This window comes from Rattus norvegicus, chromosome 4 (genome assembly GCF_021556685.1).
Source record: "Rattus norvegicus strain SHRSP/BbbUtx chromosome 4, alternate assembly SHRSP_T2T, whole genome shotgun sequence".
In the NCBI taxonomy this organism is placed as follows: Eukaryota; Metazoa; Chordata; class Mammalia; order Rodentia; family Muridae; genus Rattus; species Rattus norvegicus.
This window is the reverse complement of record NC_141537.1, coordinates 4,619,359-4,641,732: the sequence shown is the minus strand read 5'-3', so window position 1 is coordinate 4,641,732 and position 22,374 is coordinate 4,619,359. Positions and strand designations below refer to the sequence as shown.

At 37.9% G+C, this 22,374-nt stretch overlaps 1 pseudogene; it reads right to left on the bottom strand.

Annotated features, from left to right (window-relative positions):
- Nucleotides 1–2,138: 2,138 nt before the first annotated feature.
- LOC148006218 (large ribosomal subunit protein uL22 pseudogene) lies at nucleotides 2,139–2,740 on the bottom strand (annotated as a pseudogene).
- Between the last annotated feature and the right edge of the window lie 19,634 nt (nucleotides 2,741–22,374).

Genomic DNA, 22,374 nt, shown 5'->3' with positions numbered 1-22,374 from the left:
CATCAGTCCAGGATCTTCTGGCCTTCATAGTTTCTGGCGAGAAGTCTGGTGTGATTCTGATAGGTCTCCCTTTATATGTTACTTGACCTTTTTCCCTTACTGCTTTTAATATTCTTTCTTTATTTTGTGTGTTTGGTGTTTTGACAATTATGTGACGGGAGGTGTTTCTTTTCTGGTCCAATCTATTTGGAGTTCTGTAGGCTTCTTGTATGTCTATGGGTATCTCTTTCTTTAGGTTAGGGAAGTTTTCTTCTATGATTTTGTTGAAGATATTTACTGGTCCTTTGAGCTGGGATTCTTCACTCTCTTCTATACCTATTATCCTTAGGTTTGATCTTCTCATTGAGTCCTGGATTTCCTGTATGTTTTGGACCAGTAGCTTTTTCCGCTTTACATTATCTTTGACAGTTGAGTTGATTTCTATGGAATCTTCTGCTCCTGAGATTCTCCCTTCCATCTCTTGTATTCTGTTGGTGTAGCTTGTATCTACAGCTCCTTGTCTCTTCTTTTGGTTTTCTATATCCAGGGTTGTTTCCATGTGTTCTTTCTTGATTGCTTCTATTTCCCTTTTTAATTCCTTCAACTGTTTGATTGTGTTTTCCTGGAATTCTTTCAGGGATTTTTGTGTCTCCTCTCTATGGGCTTCTACTTGTTTATTTATGTTTTCCTGGAATTCTTTCAGGGATTTTTGCGATTCTTTCAGGCATTTTTGCGATTCCGCTCTGTAGGCTTCTACTTGTTCTCTAAGGGAGTTCTTCATGTATTTCTTGAAGTCCTCCAGCATCATGATCAAAAATGATTTTGAAACTAGATCTTGCTTTTCTGGTGTGTTTGGATATTCCATGTTTGTTTTGATGGGAGAATTGGGCTCCGATGGTGCCATGTAGTCTTGGTTTCTGTTGCTTGGGTTCCTGCACTTGCCTCTCACCATCAGATTATCTCTAGTGTTACTTTGTTCTGCTATTTCTGACAGTGGTAGAGTGTCCTATAAGCCTGTGTGTCAGGAGTGCTGTAGACCTGTTTTCCTTTTTTTCAGTCAGTTATGGGGACAGTGTTCTGCTTTCGGACGTGTAGTTTTTCCTCTCTACAGGTCTTCAGTTGTTCCTGTGGGCCTGTGTCTTGAGTTCACCAGGCAGTTTCTTTGCAGCAGAAAATTTGGTCTTACCTATGGTCCTGAGGCTCAAGTTCGCTCGTGGGGTGCTGCCCACGGGCTCTCTGCAGCGGCAGCAACCAGGAAGACCTGTGCCGCCCCTTCCAGGAGCTTCAGTGCACCAGGGTTCCAGATGGTCTTTGGCTTTTTCCTCTGGCGTCCGAGATGTGTGTGCAGGGAGCAGTCTCTTCTGGTTTCCCAGGCTTGTCTGCCTCCCTGAAGGTTTAGCTCTCCCTCCCACGGGATTTGGGTGCAGAGAACTGTTTATCCGGTCTGTTTCTTTCAGGTTCAGGCGGTGTCTCAGGCAGGGGTCCTGCCGCTCCTGGGCCCTCCCCCACGGGAGCCCAGAGGCCTTATATAGTTTCCTCTTGGGCCAGGGATGTGGGCAGGGGTGAGCAGTGTTGGTGGTCTCTTCCGCTCTGCAGCCTCAGGAGTGCCCACCTGACCAGGCGGTTGGGTCTCTCTCTCACAGGGTCTGGGGGCAGAGAGCTGCTGCGGGCCGGGGTCCGTGGGTGTGGGACTTCCGGTAAACACAGAACGTGCCCGGTCCTAGAGAAATTCTGCTTCCGTGTGTCCCAAGCTCACCAGGCAGCTTTCTTGCAGCAGAAAATTTGGTCTTACCTGTGGTCCCGAGGCTCAGGTTCGCTCGTGGGGTGCTGCCCAGGGGCTCTCTGCAGCGGCAGCAACCAGGAAGACCTGTGCCGCCCCTTCCGGGAGCTTCAGTGCACCAGGGTTCCAGATGGTCTTTGGCTTTTTCCTCTGGCGTCCGAGATGTGTGTGCAGGGAGCAGTCTCTTCTGGTTTTCAATATGTATTTTCCTGTGGTGGCCTTTGTTAGCCTATGATTCAGCACAGGTCTGCTACATTCAAACATACAGCCTTTCTTGTTTTCAATATGTATTGTCAATTTTCAGGAAAGTCATGCCACCCTCAGATCTGGTTTTGACTCCTCCTTTACCACTTGCTGGCCTCAGGCGTTCTTCAGTTCCTCAGGACTTGGTGTACTCCTGCCATGGTAGCAGAAGGCTATAGTCGAGCTTTTGTTTCTTCAGTTTCTTCTGGGATACCTTTTTCTTCTGTGCAACCTCCTCTTCTGGCTTTGGAACAATCTGTTCCTTCTCAGTGAGGATCATCTTGATGTGGCAGATGGAGCTCATGTATGGGTTAACCCAGCCGTGAGCTCTGTAGGTTCGTCTGCGCATCTTAGGAGCCTTGTTCACCTGGATGTGTTCAATGACCAGAGAATCTACATCCAAACCCTTAAGTTCAGCATTACTCTCTGCATTTTTAAGCATGTGCAGCAAAAAATCAGCACTCTTTTTTGGCCACCGTCCCTGTGTCCAGCCCCACTGTTTGGCCTAGGCGCACCTACCAACTCCACCATTATACCGCCGGAATGGCACACACTGCTTCTTTAAAGTGACATCCTTCAGATACTTGGTGGCTTTGCGGATATGCATACCCTTGATGGCCTGGGCAGTTTCCTGGGTGTTCTTAAAGTGAACACGAAGGTTTGAGCCTCTTGACTTGCATGATTTCGTGGGGTTTTCTGGGTCTAGGGAGTAGCGAACCATCTTCACAGGTCACCTCTGGCCGATTACAGGAAGAACAACCATTGTTTTTTTTAAATCTGGCAAAATAGGGCACAGAAGCAACTGGGATAAAACCAAAATCTAAATCCTTTCTACTGTGCTATATATGTCTTTCTTCTCATTAATGTGTTCCTAAAACAATGATTTTTTTTTTAATATTTGTGGTTTTACAATTTATTCTACAAGGAAACAATGGGAAACACTTGCCAATTTCTGTGGAACTGTAATGCAGGGTAGTAAAACAAATGAAGATCTTGTGATTGCAAGGAGACTAATTTTCCAAGACAGTTATGGAAATATTTCTTCTAAGAAACCAGCTCACTCAAATGAGGCATTTCGACTCTGGTTACAATAGTCATTGTGCCCTTCCTTGAGTCGGGGTTCCCTGCTCTGTAGCCTTCTCTTGAAAGTTCTGTTCTCTTGGTGTCATCTCCTGAAAGCCGAGATTAGGTACCATGCTGTCTGCTTTTAAATTCTAAAAAATATTGAAGAACATAAATATTCAGTGTCTGCACGGTGATATAAGCCACATCGCTAATAGCTCATCTAGTTAATATGAAATAAATCATGCTTTCACTCCCAACCTATGTTGGGATTGAGTTCCAGGTGAAGGTCATCATTCTGTTCCAAAAATCAAAACTATACACTGGTCATTGCTCAGATTTAGATTTTGGTTCAATTCATGTTGTCACTTGTGGAAGTTTGGACCTGGTTCTTCCTCCCAGCCCCATGATCCCAGGAATAAGACAGAGACTCAAAATATATTAACAAATACCTTGGCCATAGAGCTAGACTCTTCTCTGACAAATTCTAACCCACTTACTCAAATCTACATTCCGCCATGTGGCTCATTACCTGTGCTCAGGAACCACGAGTCTGTCTGGTCACATTTTCCAGGGCAAATATCTCCGACCTGGCTCTATCCCAGAATTCTTTCTGCCTCCTGGTTGTCCCACCTTCTATTCTACCCTTTCCTATAGGCCATAATTTTTTTTAACTGAAAGGTGATATATCCATACAAATACACAAGATACTCTCTCTACAGTCACTAGCATTCTTAAAGCCTTCAAAGAGCTAATTATTCCACTTCTACTTTTACTTCTAATGCACAAACACCAACACCAACATTCAGAGGCCATCCATGGGAGGACTATTGCTTTAAAGAACTTATGTGCACCTGCTTTTCCTTATACTTTATTCTGGTAATAATGCCACTCCAGCTGGTGGTTAGCATCAGGATGAAAAGGTGTTCTATGTAGACCAGGCTGGCCGGGAACTCATAGAGATTCACCTGCTAGGATTAAAAGCTTGCTGCACCAAACATGGCTCTGATGAACTGACTCAATCTAACAGCAGCAGAGTCAGTTTTCTGTGGCCTTTGATTTTTTACAAGGAAAAACAGGCAACTCAGATATCAGGTTCAGATTGTAGGAGAAGAAAATGAGACATAAAACTACAATCAGACTTTTGTAATTCTGGTATAAGTAGGTATAAATAGGTTAGAGAGCAGGGGGCTCAGAACAAAGAAACACAGAACACATAAAGCTCTCCTGCCTCACTACATAAGCCAGACAAAAGAACAATAGACCAGAAGGTAAGTGTCCCTAGCCTAAAATCCATTCCTTTACATTAAAAAAAATCCCTTTCAGAGCTGAGTCAAAACTACCTAGAACAAAAATAAATCCTTGTTGGGAATCTAGAATTTCCTAGTATTTTCACATAAGAGAAAAACTGACTTTCAAACGAAACTGCAAATGTAGCTATCTTGTCCAGAAAGAACTAAAGAAAAATGCTAAAAAATGCTTCTAATACTAGTAAGTAGTACACACATAAACCTGAAATTTCATTTGCAATCAGACTGCCCAGTTGACTCAACTCAATGATACAGAATTATCCAAAACACAGAAGTTAGTATGTTTACCTACATTAAGGGAGGAGAGTTATTTGAACAGAAAAAGTCTGAAGACACAGTATAGCAGAAAATTCCCCTTAATGAGCAATAAAAAGATATAGAAAATATCCAGAAACTCTTATCTATGTGACATAAGGGAGTCCTCAATATAAGATACTCTTCTCTGTATATTTCAACGTACACTAAAGCAGTAGGATTCTAATTTCCCTATACCTGTGATAATAAAGGGTAGCCAATTTGAACAAATGAATAAATTTAATTGAGAAAGAACAAAATACTTTCCAAAGAATATATTGCTATCATTTCAGATACACACACAGACACACACACACAGACACACACACACATACACACACATACACACAAACAACACACACTCTCTTATGTATCAGTTTTTTTTAAACAAACAAGAATACAGCTCTTTAAGATCTGTTATACTTCTCACACCCAGGAGACAAAGAAAAAAACAGTATCAACATGCCTTCCAGAGCTCTGATGTCTGGGTGCCCTCAATACTGACATATTGCCTAAACGGAAAAAATAGCATTCAAACCCAAACTAATTCTTCTCATTAAAAACATATTTAGTCCATTTTAAAAAATCACATTTAAGAATAATGTTAACATAATATATGTTATGTTATTATGGACTGTATCCCACCTTAATAGATGAATTTCCATTTCTTCAGTTTTCTGATAGAATGTTAAATCACTTCTAACAATAGCATGGCATTATTTCCTATTCTACATTTTAACCTTCTTCCTTTAAGATTATAATTTTATAAGATAAATCTGATTATACAATTTAGTTATGTGTAGTTATGTGTAGTTTAGCTTTGATAAACTCCATTCTCCACAACTCTACAAACTTTATTTCATGAAACAATTAAAATGGCTACTACTACCCAATGTTCCTGATAAGTAATAAAACACAAGAGGTTTACAGGAGTTAGATTAATTCTCACAACACTACAGGGAAAAATTACTATCACCCACAACTTTTATTTTTGTAATATAAGTTCAACATCTGGTGAGTACCCAAATTGGAATTTATTTCCAGTCAGTCTGATTTCCAAGCTCTTAAATTATCATACTTGTTGTTATTAAAATCTCGTTGTAATAAAATACCCACCACACCCATCCAAATAAAGCACACAGAACTAACACAGTTCCACTTGGTGAGATTTAATGGGAGAACAAGAAAGGGAAAAGGGCAAGAGAAAGAAGAGAAAAGAATGAAGAGAAGAGAGAGCATGAGGGCAGAAGAAGTCTGCCTTTCATTTGGAATATGACATAACTACTCCCACGTGGAGTTGGGATTTGGACCAAAGGAATACTGGGAATGTAGGGCTGTTTCCATGTCAACAGTTACCAAATGGTGTCGCTGCTCAAGGGAATTCCTGATACCAACAATACTGCTGTTATAATTCGACATATTTCAAAAAGAAGTTCACAAAAAAACCAAAGTCTATATACACAGGGAATTTTTCTTTCATCATTAGCTGTTACTAGTTTTGACACATGACTATTATATTTATGGAGGTGAAAGTAAATATTATCTCATAAGGAAAATTACTGACTTAGAATAACCAGAGATTGTTAATAAGGATTATTATAACCCAACTATTAGGATAACACTACGTTATAATAGTATTACTTCTAATATTCCCCCTGGTGTTCCAAAATATGATAGTTCAGGTCTTAAAACTGGCACAACCAAAATAAACTCTTCCATAAACTGACTTGGTCATGTTATTTCATTATAGTAACAGAAAAGCAAATAAGTCAGACTATAAGTAATTGAAGATTAAAACAAAATTTTCTTAATCTTAAAACGTTCATGATAAAATTGGGCACAAAACCAGTAAAAAGCACTCAACATCTCTAACCATTAATATAGATAGCACTTCCTCTAAACATTGCAGTGTTCCATCCTCCTGCTTAACAGAACAAACGGTTCCTCCAGCTTGTAGAACAAGGCAGCCAGGTGCTCATTCTACAACCAAGAAAAGACATTCCAATAAGCAGTAGGTACAACTCCCTGCCACAAAAATAACTTTAAAATCGCAGCACACTTACAAATAAAATTTCATTTTTTTAACACTATTTTGATTAGTTTGCTTTTTTTTCTCCATCTTTATTAACTTGGGTATTTCGTACTTACATTTCAATTGTTATTCCCTTTCCTGGTTTCCAGGACAAAATCCCCCTAACCACTTCCCCTCACCTTTTATATGGGTGCTCCCCTCCCCATCCTCCCCCCATTACGACCCTCCCCCCAACAATCACATTCACTGGGGATTCAGCCTTGGCAGGACCAAGGGCTTCCCCTTCCACTGGTGCTCTTACAAGACTATTCAAGGCTACCTATGCAGTTGGAGCACAGGGTCAGTCCATGTATACTCTTTGGGTACAGGCTTAGTCCCTGGAAGCTCTGGTTGGTTGGCATTGTTGTTCATATGGGATCTCAAGCCCCTTCAAGCTTTTTAAGTCTTTTCTAAGATTCCTGCAATGGGGGTCCCATTCTCAGTTCAGTTTGCTGCTGGCATTCACCTATGTATTTGCTGTATTCTGGGTATGTCTTTCAGCAGAGATCTCCATCCAGTTCCTGTCAGCCTGCACTTCTTTGCTTCATCCACCTTATCTAGTTTGGTGGCTGTATATGTAAGGGCCACATGTGGGGCAGGCTCTGAATGGGTGTTTCTTCAGTTTCTATTCTAAACTTTGCCTCCCTTATTCCCTTCCAAGGGGTATCTTGTTCCCCTTTTCAGAAGGAGTGAAGCATTCGTATTTTGGTCATCCTTCTTGGGTTTCATGTGTTCTGTGCATATAGAGTAATTCAAACATTTGGGTTAATATCCACTTATCAATGAGTACATACCATGTGTTTTTTTCTGTGATTGGCTTACCTCACTCAGGATGATATTTTCGAGTTCCATCCATTTGCCCCTGAATTTCTTAAAGTCATTGTTTTTGATAGCTGAGTAGTATTCCATTGTGTAGACGTACCACGTTTTTTGTATCCATTCCTCTGTTGAAGGGCATCTGGGTTCTTTCCAGCTTCTGGCTATTATAAATGAGGCTGCTTTAAACAGAGTGGAGCAAGTATCTTTGTTATGTGTTAGGGTATCTTTTGGGTATCTGCCCAAGAGAGGTATAGCTGGGTCCTAAGGTAGTTCAATGTCCAATTTTCTGAGGAATCTCCAGACTGATTTCCAGAATGGTTGTACCAGTCTGTAACCCGACCAATAATGGAGGAGTGTTCCTCTTTCTCCACATCCTCACCAGCATCTGCTGTCACCTGAGTTTTTGATCTTAGCCAGTCACTGGTGTGAGATGTAATCTCAGGGTTGTTTTGATCTCATTTCCCTTATGACTAAGGATGTTGAACATTTCTTTAGGTGTTTCTCAGCCATTCAGCATTCCTCAGCTGTGAATTCTTTGTTTAGCTCTGAACCCTATTTTTTAATACGGTTTCTTGTCTCCCTGCAGTCTAATTTCATGAGTTCTTTGTATATTTTGGATACAAGCCCTCTGTTGGTCGTAGGTTTAGTAAAGTTGTTTTCCTAATCTGTTGGTTGTCATTTTGTCCTTACAAATGTGTCCTTTGCCTTACAGAAGCTTTGCAGATTTATGAGATCCCATTTGTCAATTATTGATCTTAGAGCATAAGCTATTGGTGTTTTGTTCAGGAAATTTTCTCCAGTGCCTATGTGTTCGAGGTTTTTCCCCACTTCTATAAGTTTGGGTGTATCTGGTTTGATGTGGAGGTCCTTGATCCACTTGGACTTAAACTTTGTACAGGGTGATAAGAATGGATAGATCTTCATTGTTCTACATGCTTACCTCCATTTGAACCAGCACCATTTTCTGAAAATGTTATCTTTTTTCCTTGGATCCTTTGTCAAAAACTAAGTGACCATAGGTGTATGGGTTCACTTCTGGCTCTTCAATTCTATTCCACTGGTCTATCTGTCTGTCTCTATACCAATACCATACAGTTTTTATCACTATTGCTCTGTGATACTGCTTGAGTTCAGGGATAGTGATTTAGCCGGAAGTCTTTTTACTGTTGAGGATAGTTTTAGCTCCCCTGGGCTTTTTTGTTATTCCGCATGAATTTGAAAGTTGTTCTAACTCCATGAAGAATTGGCTTGGAATTTGATGGGGATTGCATTGAATCTGAAGCAGTCATTAAAAGTCTCCCAATCAAAAAGAGCCCAGGTCCAGATTGGTTCAGTGTAGAATTCTATCAGACCTTCATAGAAGACCTCATACCAATACTATCCAAACTATTCCATGAAATTGAAACAGGTGGAGGACTATCGAATTCCTTCTATGAAGCCACAATTACTCTTATACCTATACCATACAAAGACCCAACAAAGAAAGAGAACTTTAGACCAATTTCCCTTATGAATATCAACACAAAATACTCAATAAAATTCTTGCAAACCGAATCCAGGAGCATATCAAAACAATCATCCATCATGATCAAGTAGGCTTCATTCCAGCGATGCAGGGATGATTTTACACAAGAAAAAGCATCAACGTAATCCACTATATAAACAAACTGAAAGATAAAAACCACATGATCATTTCATTAGAGGCTGAGAAAACATTTGACAAAATACAACACCCCTTCATGATAAAGTTCCTGGAAAGAACAGGAATTCAAGGCCCATACCTAAAGATAGTAAAAGCCATATACAGCAAACCAGTAGTTAGTATTTAACTAAATGGAGAGAAACATGAAGCAATCCCACTAAAATCAGGGACTAGACAAGGCTGCCCACTCTCTCCCTACTTATTCAATATAGTTCTTGAAGTTCTAGACAGAGCAATCAGACTACAAAAGGAGATCAAAGGGATACAGATTGGAAAGGAAGAAGTCAAAATATCACGATTTGCAGACAATATGATTGTATACTTGAGTGATCCCAAAAGTTGCACCAGAGAACTACTAAACCTGATAAACACCTTTAGCAAAGTGGCTGGGTATAAAATTAACTCAAACAAATCAGTAGCCTTTCTCTACACAAAAGAGAAACAAGCAGAGATAGAAATTAGGGAAATGACACCCTTCATAATAGTCCCAAATAATACAAAATACCTTGGTGTGACTCTAACCAAGCAAGAGAAAGACCTGTATGATAAGAACTTCAAGCCTCTGAAGAAAGAAATTGAAGAAGATCTCAGAAGATGGAAAGATCTTCCAAACTCATGGATTGGCAGGATTAATATAGTAAAGATTAATTTGCCTTTAAAGTGAAGCTATAGGTGACAACTAGTGGTATACTTTGTCCAAACTGCAAACAACTTACTTTTACTGATTAGTAAATTTTATCTGTTCTTTGTATTTTTCAAAAATTAGAAACATAAAAAGAATATGTTTTGCTATGTACAGAAGATTAACTAATAACACTATGTACTAGATACTTATATGTTTTTCCTAATTCTCAGAATTACGAGCAATGCTGAGCTAAACAAAAATATATTGAATTGTTCTGTGGAAGAATATCTACTTCCTCTGAACAAAATTTTTGAGAGTAAATTTAACTTTAAAGGTTAGAATTTTTGAACAGTGAAAATATATTCTACCTGAAATCATATTGTAATCTAAAATGAACAAAAATTATCTGGATATGTAAATATCTTTATTCATTAAAACACAGCCTTTTTCCCATCCATGATTTTCAGATTTCGTCCTCCAACAAGACTGCCTCATGGTAGGCAGAGATTCTGTATGGAGAGAGAAAAAAAAGTCAGTTTTATACCATAACGTACTCTTCATTGATATTTTATCAAGGGAAATGGGAAATTTGAAAACTCAAATGTCCAATTAATGAAAGGCAAAAGTATAATCCCAAGTAAGCCTTATCAAAATGTGTTATTTTCAGGTTGCTTTATCAGTCCAGTCTGTCCAGAGAACATCCTTCCTACACTTTTAGTCTCATATTTAAACACTTTCCAACTTTCTACTTGTAATCGGGGTCAATGGTGAATCTATGCCCTCCTGAATAACACTTAACATCCACTTTGCATAAAACATCAATAAATCCAACTGTCACTTACTTGTTACCATTAATTAGTTAAACAATCTACTAAAATATTCCCTTTGTCATCTGACCTAAAATGACTCTTAAACTGTGTCATACAAGCCACTCAAGAAAACACACATAGTATAACACATCTGCTAAACAAAATGCACCCCCAAGAAGTTCATTAAAAGATCTACATAAAGGACTTGTTAGTGTGATAACAAATTTAATACATGAGGTTGAAACAAAATACATTAAGGGAGTATTACTTACTGCAGACCCACGCCAAGATGTGCTCTTGAGAAATGATTACATGCAAGGGAAAAGGGGTAAGAAGGATTAGGGAGGGGTGAGGGTCTGGAGACTGGGTAGAAGCAGGCAGACAAGAGCAGAGCCATGAGGGCAGAGAAGGGAAGACAAGGTCAGAGGACAGAAAACACTGGCATTCTTAATGCAACACTTAACTCTACTATACAACACCAAGATTACCAGATCCTGGCATGTCTCAAGCTTCCAGCTTAGGGACTAACTAGTCAGCTAGTTAAGTCATTGTTGGATCAAAAGAGGCACAATTAAATTTTTCTAGGTACAAGTTAGGCCACCACTGCATTAACTTTCATAAATTAATGCAACATTTACATTGCGTTCTGTAATTCTCTAAGAATATAACAAAGACTATTATATGAAGCCTTCACTATCAAAGTCAAACTAGCTTTGGTAAGATTTATAAGAATCTTTAATCTTAAAACATATTTTACCCACACACATGACTCCTAGTTTTTGAAATGCCTTTTGATTTGGTTTCTCTTTCTGACATTTGTGTTAACAACATATTATATACATGAAAAATGGCTAAAGACACATGGACATTGTCACCTAAGTCCTAGGAGTGAGAAAGACAATTTAAATGTTTTAGGGGCATATGTAAAAGGCCCTGAGAATAAATTACTAATTCTGTGGACTTTGCTCTTAAATTTGCTCTAGGCGGGTACCAGGGTGTTCCATGGTGTGTTCCATATGAAGCCCAGAATTGCCAGATGTATCTCATAAATTCTACTTAAGAGGTTTATGTGCTAGTCTTCATCCCTTAAGAGCCAAAGAAATTCCTATTGCATAATGACTGGTTCAAAGAAACTCTGAATCTATACACGTACTTTTAACAGCAAATGATTTGAACATTCTGCTAATGTGTATGTGGCAGTCATTAAATGTAACAACATGTAGTCATATGCATGAGAATGTCCTCACAGACCTAAGTTTAGAAACTTAGCTAAGTTTAGAAACTTAGCTGGTGGTGCTGTTTGGAAGGGATTAAGAGGAATGGCCTTGGTGGAAGAAGCATGTCCCAGGAGGGAAGCTTTGAGAGGTAAAGAATGTTGTTTACCCAGTCTGCTCTCTCTACTTCTGCTCACCACCATGCTTCCCATCAAGATGTCTATTAAACTATAAACAAAGTTACTTTCTCATGGGAAAAGCAACAAGAAGGTCTCTTCCTCAGGTTTGCAGCTTACTTGGCAGAGCACCAGGATTCTCTGCTTGAGAAAGTCTGCTTCCTTTGTCTCAGTTTGCTTAGAATGACAAAGACCCTAGGTTGCCTGCAAGCTGGCAAGCTGGGAACAGTGTCCTCCTGCCATTTCTCTACAAATAATAGAATATATCTTCAAACTTAAAGTCAGGTATGGAGTATTACATCTTTAATTTCAGTGTCTGGGAGGTACAATGAGGAGAATCAGAAGTTCAAGGCCAGCCCCATCTATATAATGAACTCAGGACCAGCCTCAACTACAGAACCCTAGTCTCATTTCTTAAAAATATGAACAAATAAAAGAAAAATAAGTGAGAAATAAAAAATAATAACAATTCATTTGATTATTCATTTAAGAGCACGGTATGCTCACCAAAGTTTCTGCTGTGAAAAGCCAGTGAGAAAATCCTTATTGATGGTGTAAAAAGGAGGGTATAAAGTCTGACACTGAGAGAGATACTAAGGCTATGGATATGCATCAGGGGTGCAGCACTCGCCTATCATTGAAGAGGCTGTGGGTATGGTGTCAATAACTAAGGAAAAATGCAAAACCAAGCAAGCCCCACAAGAAACTAAAACTATGTTTTCTATAAAAAATTGTCCCAAGGCAAAGTCACTTCCCAAGTAGTGGAAATTAGTGAAATAAATATCTGAAGAGAACAAAATTTACAAATACCTGCTACTTCTCCCCAATGGGATTCTTTTCTCTCTGAGAATAATCTGTCAACTCCAGAGGAGTGGCTGAAGAACAGCCATAATTTTAATAAATACCACACGAAAGGAATGAGAACTGGAGTTGAAGAATCTTCCAAATATACTGATCTCTATATTACCAATAAGAACTGAGGCTGGAGAGATGTCTCAGTGGGTAAGAGCCCTGACTGCATTTCCAGAGGTCCTGAGTTCAATTCCCAGCAACCACATGGTAGCTCAGATCAGATCTGTAATGAGATCTGATGCCCTCTTCTGGTGTATCTGAAGAGAGTGACAGTATACTCACATACATAAGATAAATAAATTAATTTTAAAAAAGAAATAACAAACTAGAAGTAAACAAATCATGTTTTCTGGAAATTAAACCCCTGAAAACTTCTAATAAAAGGCCAAATACAAGGCAAGTGATACATTTCTCCACACTTGCATTGATACTCATTGCCCTAGTTAGGGTTATTATCACTGTGATGAAACACTGAAGCAAGTTGCAGAGGAAAGAGTGTATTTGCCTTACACTTCCACTTGGTAATCCATCACTGAAGGAACTTGGGAAAGGAACCCAAACATGGTAGCAACCTAGAAGCAGGAACTGGTACAGTGGTCAACCAGTGGTGCTGCTTACTGCCTTCCTCAGCTTGCTTTCTTATACAGCCCAGGACCAACAGGCCAGGGGTGGTCACACCCACAACAGCCTGGGCCCTCCTGTATAGCTCACTGAAAAAACACCCTATAAGCTTGATTACAACCTGATCTTATAGGGAGTCATTTTCTTAATCGAGATTCCCTCCTTTATGATGACTATAGCCTAGATTGAGCTGACATAAACATGGAGAGCATATTCATATGTACAGGTTCATATTTCATTGAAACCAACAAGAATCTTGTTTCACATACTCAAATATTATCATGAAAGTATATTAAATTGCCATTAACTATACATGTGATTGGGTAGCAAAGAGTGTTTCAGGCCAGCCAGGACTACATAATATTGGGGTAGAAATCTCATTTCATGTCCAGACAAACCACAATGGGACAAGGTTCCCTGTAGAAATGTTTAATGAGAGAAGAGTAGAAGAGGAGAGGAGTAAAGGCCGGCCATGAGCATGTGGAGGGAAGGGGGAAGGAGAATGGGGAGAGAAGGGAAAAAGGGGAAGAGGGGAAGCAGGGCAAGAACAAGAAGCAAGAAAGGAAGAGAGTAAGAGAATGAGGAGGGGACAAGCGGCTCCTTTTATAGTGCCAGGCATACCTGGCTGTTACCATTAACTGCGGGGGTGGAGCTTAGACAGAAAACTAACACATAGTGAGAACCTGTTTCCAAGAAAAAAACAAACAAACAAACAAAAAAATAACAAACAAGCAAATGAACAAAAAAGTTTTTTCCAGGACTGAAGAGATGCTTCAGTAGAGAAGAGAACACAATACTCTTGCAGAGGATCAGAGTTTGGCCAAAGCAAACACATCTAGCATCTAACAACCAATTGACTCAGCTCCAAGAGCTCAGACACACTCTCTGGATGCCAGCAACTTCATTCACATGTGTGCATACCCACCATTACCAACAAGCAGCTACTACATACACATGCATATTATTAAAATAAAATAAAACATTTTTAATAGAAAAAGTTCCCCATTAGCAGTCTCTAGTTAGAAGTGTACTTTTAAAGATTTATCAAATTTTCACTAGCCGAATCTCATTTTCTTGGTGAATTCAGTTAGTTCCCAATAGGCCGCGAAAATAAAAAGTGTTCTTTTCGGGATTAGAAAAAATTTCACTAATGGAATAAAAAAATCTAGGCGAATTCAGTGACTTTCCAATGGGACATGCTTGTATAAGTGTACTTTTCAAGATATAGCATCATTTTTACGAACCAAATCTAAGTATCATGGTGAATTCTGTAGGTTCCCAATAGGATGCACTTGTAATAAGGGTACTATTTAGATATAGAAAATTTTGAGGGGTTGGGGATTTAGCTCAGCGGTAGAGCGCTTGCCTATGAAGCGCAAGGCTCTGGGTTCGGTCCCCAACTCCGAAAAAAACAACCAAAAAAAAAAAAAATAAAAAAGAAAAAAGAAAAATTTGAAGGAACGGAAACACAGTTTCTTTGTGAATTAAGGTAGTTCCCAATAGTAGGCTCTAGTAATTAGTGTACTTTTAAAGATTTATCAAAATTTTGACGAGCTGAATCTCAGTTATTTGGCGAACTCAGTTAGTTCCCAATAGGCCACGATAGAAATAAGTGACTTTTCAGGATATAGGAAAATTTTCACAAATGGAATCAAAATTTTATGCGAATTTACTCAGTTCCCAATAGGACATGCTTGTATAAGTGTACTTTTCAAGATATAGCATCATTTTCACGAACCGAATCTAAGTATCATGGTGAATTCAGTAGGTTCCCAATAGGATGCGCTTGAAATAATGGTACCATTCAAGATACAGCAACATTTTAACGAACTGAAACACAGTGTCTCTGTGAATTCAGGTAGTTCCCATTAGCAGCCTCTCATAAGAAGTGTACTTCAAAAGATTGATCAAATTTTCACTAGCCAAATGTCATTTGCTTGGTGAATTCAGTTAGTTCCCAATAGGCCGCGATAGTAAAAAGTGCTCTTTTTGGGATATAGAAAAATTTTCAAAAATGGAATCAAAATTTCTAGGCGAATTCAGTGAGTTCCAAATGGGACATGCTTGTATAAGTGTACTTTTCAAGATATAGCATCATTTTCAGGAACCGACTCTAAGTTTCATGGTGAATTCAGTGAATTCCCAATAGGATGCGCTTCTAATAAGGGTACTATATAGATACAGCAAAATTTTGACGAACAGAACCACAGTTTCTTTGTGAATTCAGGTAGTTCCTATTAGCAGGCTATAGTAAGAAGTGTACATTCAAGCTTTATCAAAATTTTCACGAGCCGAATCTCAGTTATTTGGCGAACTCAGTTCCCACTAGGCCAAGATAGTAATAAGTGAACTTTTCAGGATATAGAAAAATTTTCTAAATGGAATCAAAATTTTTATGCGAATTTATTCAGTTCCAATAGGACTTGTTTATATAAGTGTATGTTTCAAGATATGGCATCATTTTCACGAACCGAATAGAAGTATCATGGTGAATACAGTAGGTTCCCAATAGGATTCGTATGTACTAAGGATACTATTCAAATACAGCAAAACTTTAATGAACTTAAACACTGTTTCTTTGTGAATTCGTGTAGTTCCCATTAGCAGGCTTTAGTAATATGTGTAATATTAAAGATTTATCAAAATATCGTGAGCCGAATCTAAGTAACTTGTTGTATTCAGTTAGTTCCCAATAGGCCGCAATAGTAACAGGTGGAATGTTCAAGATAAAGAAAAATTTTCAGAAATGGAATCAAAATTTCTAGGCGAATTCATGGAGGTCCCAATGGGACATGCTTGTATGAGTGCACTTTTCAAGATACAGCAACATTTTAACAAACGGAATCTAAGTATCATTTTTAATACAATAGATTCCCAGTAGGATTCCCATGAAATAAGGGTACTATTCAAGATACAGCAACATTTTAAAGAACTGAAACACTGTTTCTTTGTGAATTCAGGTAGTTCCCTATAGCAGGCTCTAGTAATATGTGTACTTTTAAAGAATTCCCGAGCAGTCCACTTGTTACTATTGTGGCCTATTGGGACTAATGGAATTCACCAGTACTTAAGTACTTAAAGTACTTAAAGAACTCGTGAAAAGTAAACTCATACAAGCATGTCCCATTGATAACTCACTGAATTCCCCTAGAAATTTTGATTCCATTCATGAAAATGTTTCTATATCCCGAACAGTCCACTTGTTACTATTGCGGCCTATTGGGAACTAACTGAATTCACAAAGTTACTTAGATTCGACTCACGAAATTTTGAACAATCTTTAAAAGTACACATATTTCTAGAGTCTGCTAATGGGAACTACCAGAATTCACAAAGAAACAGTGTTTCAGTTCTTTAAAATGTTGCTGTATCTTGAATAGTACCATTATTACATGCGAACCCTATTGGGAACCTACTGAATTCACCATGATATTTAGATTCCTTTCGTTAAAATGTTGCTATATCTTGAAAACTACACTCATACAAGCATGTCCCGTTGGGAACTCACTGAATTCGCCTAAAATTTTGATTTCATTCTTGAAAATTTTTCTATATCCCGAACAGTCCACTTGTTCCTATTGCGGTCTATTGGGAACTAACTGAATTCACCAAGTTACTTAGATTCGGCTCACGAAATTTTGATAAATGTTTAAAAGTACACATCTTACTAGAGCCTGCTAATGGGAACTACCTGAATTCACAAAGAAACAATGTTTCAGTTCATTAAAATGTTGCCGTATCTTGAATAGTACACTTAATACACGCGAAACCTATTGGGAACCCACTGAATTCACCATGATACTTAGATTCCGTTCGTTAAAATGTTGATATATCTTGAAAAGTACACTCATACAAGCATGTCCCATTAGGAAGTCACTGAATTCGCCTAGAAATTTTGATTCCATTCGTGAAAATTTTTCTATATACGGAACAGTCCACTTATTACTATTGTGGCCTACGGCAACTAACCAAATTGACCAAGTTACTTATATTCGGCTAAAGAAATTTGGATAAATCTTTAAAAGTACAGATATTACTAGGGCCTGCTAATGGGAACTACCTGAATTCACAAAGAAACAGTGTTTCCGTTCCTTAAAATGTTGCTGTATCTTGAATAGTACCCTTATTGCATGCAAATCCTATTGGGAACTTACAGAATTCACCATGATACTTAGAATCCGTTCGTTAAAATGTTGCTATATCTTGTAAAGCACACTCATACAAGCATGTCCCATTGGGAACTCACTGAATTCGTCTAGAAATTTTGATTAATTCCTGAATATTGTTCTATATCCCGAACAGTCCAATTATTATTATTGCAGCCTATTGGGAACTAACCAAATTCACCAAGTTACTTAGATTCGGCTAACGATATTTGATAAATCTTTAAAAGTACACATATTACTAGAGCCTGTTAATGGGAACTACCTGAATTCACAAAGAAACAGTGTTTCAGTTCGTTAAAATCTTGCTGTATCTTGAATAGTACACTTATTACATTTGAATCCTATTAGGAACCCACTGAATTCACCATGATACTTAGAATCTGTTCGTTAAAATGTTGCTATATCTTGAAAATACACTCATACAAGCATATCCCATTGGGAAGTCACTTAATTCACCTAGAAATTTTGATTCCATTAGTGAAAACATTTCTATATCCCGAGCAGTTCACTTGTTACTATTGTCGCCTATTGGGAACTAACCGAATTCACCAAGTTACTTAAATTCGGCTCAAGAAATTTTGACAAATCTTTAAAAGTACACATGTTAGTAGAGCCTGCTAATGGGAACTACGTGAATTTACAAAGAAACAGTGTTTCAGTTCGTTACAATGTTGCTGTATCTTGAATTGTACCCTTATTACATGCGAATCCTTTTGGGAACCTACTGAATTCACCATGATACTTAGATTCCGTTCCTTAAAATGTTGCTTTATTTAGAAAAGTACACTCAAAAAAGCATGTACTATTGGGAACTCACTGAATTCGCCTAGAAATTAGGATTCAATTCGTGAACATTTTTCTATATCCCAAACTCTCCTCTTGTTACCATTGCGGCCTATTGGGAACTAACTGAATTCACCAACTTAATTAGATTTGGCTCACGAAATTTTGATAAATCATTAAAATACACATATTACTAGAGCCTGCTAATGGGAACTACCTGAATTCAAGAAGAAAGAGTGTTTCAGTTCGTTAAAATGATGCTGTATCTTGAACAGTACCTTATTACATGCGAATCCTATAGGTAACGCACTGAATTCTCCACGATACTTAGATTCTGTTCGTTAAAATGTTGCTATATCTTGAAAAGTACACTCATAAAAGCACGTCATATTGGGTTGTCATTAACATCGCCTAGAAATTTTGATTCCATTCATGAAAATTTTTCTATACCCCGAACAGTCCACGTGTTACTATTGCAGCCTATTGGGAACTAACTGAATTCACCAAGTTACTTAGATTGGGTTCACGAAATTTGATAAATCTTTAACAGTACACTTATTACTAGAGCCTGCTAATGGGAACTTCCTGAATTCCCAAAGAAACATTGTGACAGTTCGTTAAAGTATCACTGTTTCTTGAATAGTACCCTTATTACATGTGAATCCTATTGGGAACCTACTGAATTCACCATGATACTTAGATTCCGTTGGTTAAAATGTTGCTATATCTTGTAAAGCACACTCATACAAGCATGTCCCATTGAGAACTCACTTACTTTGCCTAGTAATTTTGATTCCTTTCCTGAAAATTTATCTATATCCCGAACAGTCCACTTGTTACTATTGTGTCCTATTCGGAACTAACTGAATTCACCAAGTTACTTAGATTCGGCTCATGAAATTTTGATAAATCTTTAAAAGTACAGATATTACTAGAGCCTGCTATAGGGAACTACCTGAATTCACAAAGAAACATTGTGTTTCTATATCTATATCATGTTGCTATATCTTGAAAAGCACACTCATACAAGCATGTCCCTTTGGGAACTCACTGAATTCGCCTAGAAATTTTGATTCCATTCGTGAAAATTTTTCTATATCCCGGACAGTCCACCTGCTACGATTGCGGCCTATTTTGAACTAAATGAATTCACCAAGTTACTTAGATTCGACTCACGAAATTTTGAAAATTCTATAAAAGTACACATATTACTAGAGCCTGCTAATGGGAACTACCTGAATTCACAAAAAATAGTGTTTCGGTTCAGTTCTTGAGTAGTACCCTTATTACATGTGAATCCTATAAGGAACCCACTGAATTCACCATGATACTTAGAATCTAGTCGTTAAAATGATGCTATATCTTGAAAAGTACACTCATACAAGCATGTCCCATTGGGAAGTCACTTAATTCACCTAGAAATTTTGATTCCATTCGTGAAAATTTTTCTATATCCCGAAGAGTCCACTTATTACTATTGCGGCCTATTGGGAACTAACTGAATTCACCAAGTTACTTAGATTCGGCTCATGAAATTTTGATAAATCTTTAAAGCACACATATTACTAGAGCTTGCAAATGGGAACTACCTGAATTCACAAAGAAACATTGTGTCAGTTCGTTAAAATATTGCTGTATCTTGAATAGTACCCTTATTACATGCGAATCCTTTTGGGAACCTACTGAATTCGCCATGATACGTAGATTTCGTTCGTAAAAATGATGCTATATCTTGAAAAGCACACTCATACAAGCATGTCCCATTGGGAAGTCACTGACATTGCCTAGTAATTTTGATTCCTTTCCTAAAAATTTATCTATATCCCGAACAGTCCACTTGTTACTATTGTATCCTATTCGGAACTAACTGAATTCACCAAATTACATACATTCGGCTCATGAAAGTTTGATAAATCTTTAAAGCACACATATTACTAGAGCCTGCAAATGGGAACTACCTGAATTCACAAAGAAACAATGTGTCAGTTCGTTAAAATGTTGCTGTATCTTGAATAGTACTCTTATTACATGCGAATCCTTTTGGGAACCTACTGAATTCACCATGATACGTAGATTTAGTTCGTAAAAATGATTCTATATCTTGAAAAGCACACTCATACAAGCATGGCCCATTGGGAACTCCCTGAATTCGTCTAATAATTTTGAATCCTTTCCTGAAAATTTATCTGTATCCCAAACAGTCCACTTGTTACTATTGTGTCCTATTCGGCACTAACTGAATTCACCAAGTTACTTAGATTCGGCTCATGAAATTTTGATAAATCGATAAAGCACACATATTACTAGAGCCTGCAAATGGTAACTACCTGAATTCACAAAGAAACAGTGTGTCAGTTCGTTAAAATGTTACTGTATCTTGAATAGTACTCTTATTACATGCGAGTCCTTTTGGGAACCTACTGAATTCACCATGATACGTAGATTTCGTTCGTCAAAATGATGCTATATCTTGAAAAGCACACTCATACAAGCATGGCCCATTGGGAACTCACTGAATTCGTCTACTAATTTTGATTCCATTCATAAAAATTTTTCTATATCCCGAACAGTCCACTTGTTACTATTGTAGCCTACTGGGAACTAACTGAATTCACCGGGTTACTTAGATTGGGTTCACGAAATTTGATAAATCTTTAACAGTACACTTATTACTAGAGCCTGCTAATGGAAATTTCCTGAATTCACAAAGAAACAGTGTGTCAGTTAGTTAAAATGTTGCCGTATCTTGAATAGTACTCTTATTACATGCGAATCCTTTGGGAACCTACTGAATTCACCATGATACGTAGATTTCGTTCGTAAAAATGATGCTATATCTTGAAAAGCACACTCATACAAGCATGGCCCATTGGGAACTCACTGAATTCGTCTAATAATTTTGAATCCTTTCCTGAAAATTTATCTATATCCCAAACAGTCCACTTGTTACTATTGTGTCCTATTCCGAACTAACTGAATTCAGCAAGTTACTTAGATTCGGCTCATGAAATTTTGATAAATGTTTAAAGCACACATATTACTAGAGCCTGCAAATGGGAACTACCTGAATTCACAAAGAAACATTGTGTCAGTTCGTTAAAATGTTGCTGTATCTTGAATAGTACTCTTATTACATGCAAATCCTTTTGGGAACCTACTGAATTCACCATGATACGTAGATTTCGTTCGTAAAAATGGTGCTATATCTTGAAAAGCACACTCATACAAGCATGGCCCATTGGGAACTCACTGAATTCGTCTAGAAATTTTGATTCCATTCATTAAAATTTTTCTATATCCCGAAGATTCCACTTGTTACTATTGCAGCCTATTGGGAACTAACTGAATTCACCAGGTTACTTAGATTGGGCTCACGAAATTTGATAAATCTTTAACAGTACACATATTACTAGAGCCTGCTAATGGGAACTTCCTAAATTCACAAAGAAACAGTGTTTCAGTTCTTTAAAATGTTGCTGTATCTTGAATAGTACCCTTATTACATGCGAATCCTACTGGGAACCTACGGAATTCACCATGATATTTACATTCCATTTGTTAAAATGTTGCTATATCTTGAAAAGTACAGTCATATAAGCATGTTCCATAGGGAATTCACTGAATTTGCCTAGAAATTATACTTCCATTCGTTAAAATATTTCTGTATCCTGAACTGTCCTCGTGTTACTAATTCGGCCTATTGGGAACTAACTGTATTCACCAAATTACTTAGATTCGGGTAATGAAATTTTGATAAATCTTTAAAAGTACACATATTAATAGAGCCTGCTATAGGGAATCACCTGAATTCACAAAGAAACAGTGTTTCAGTTTCTAAATATATTGCTGTATCTTGAATAGTACCCTT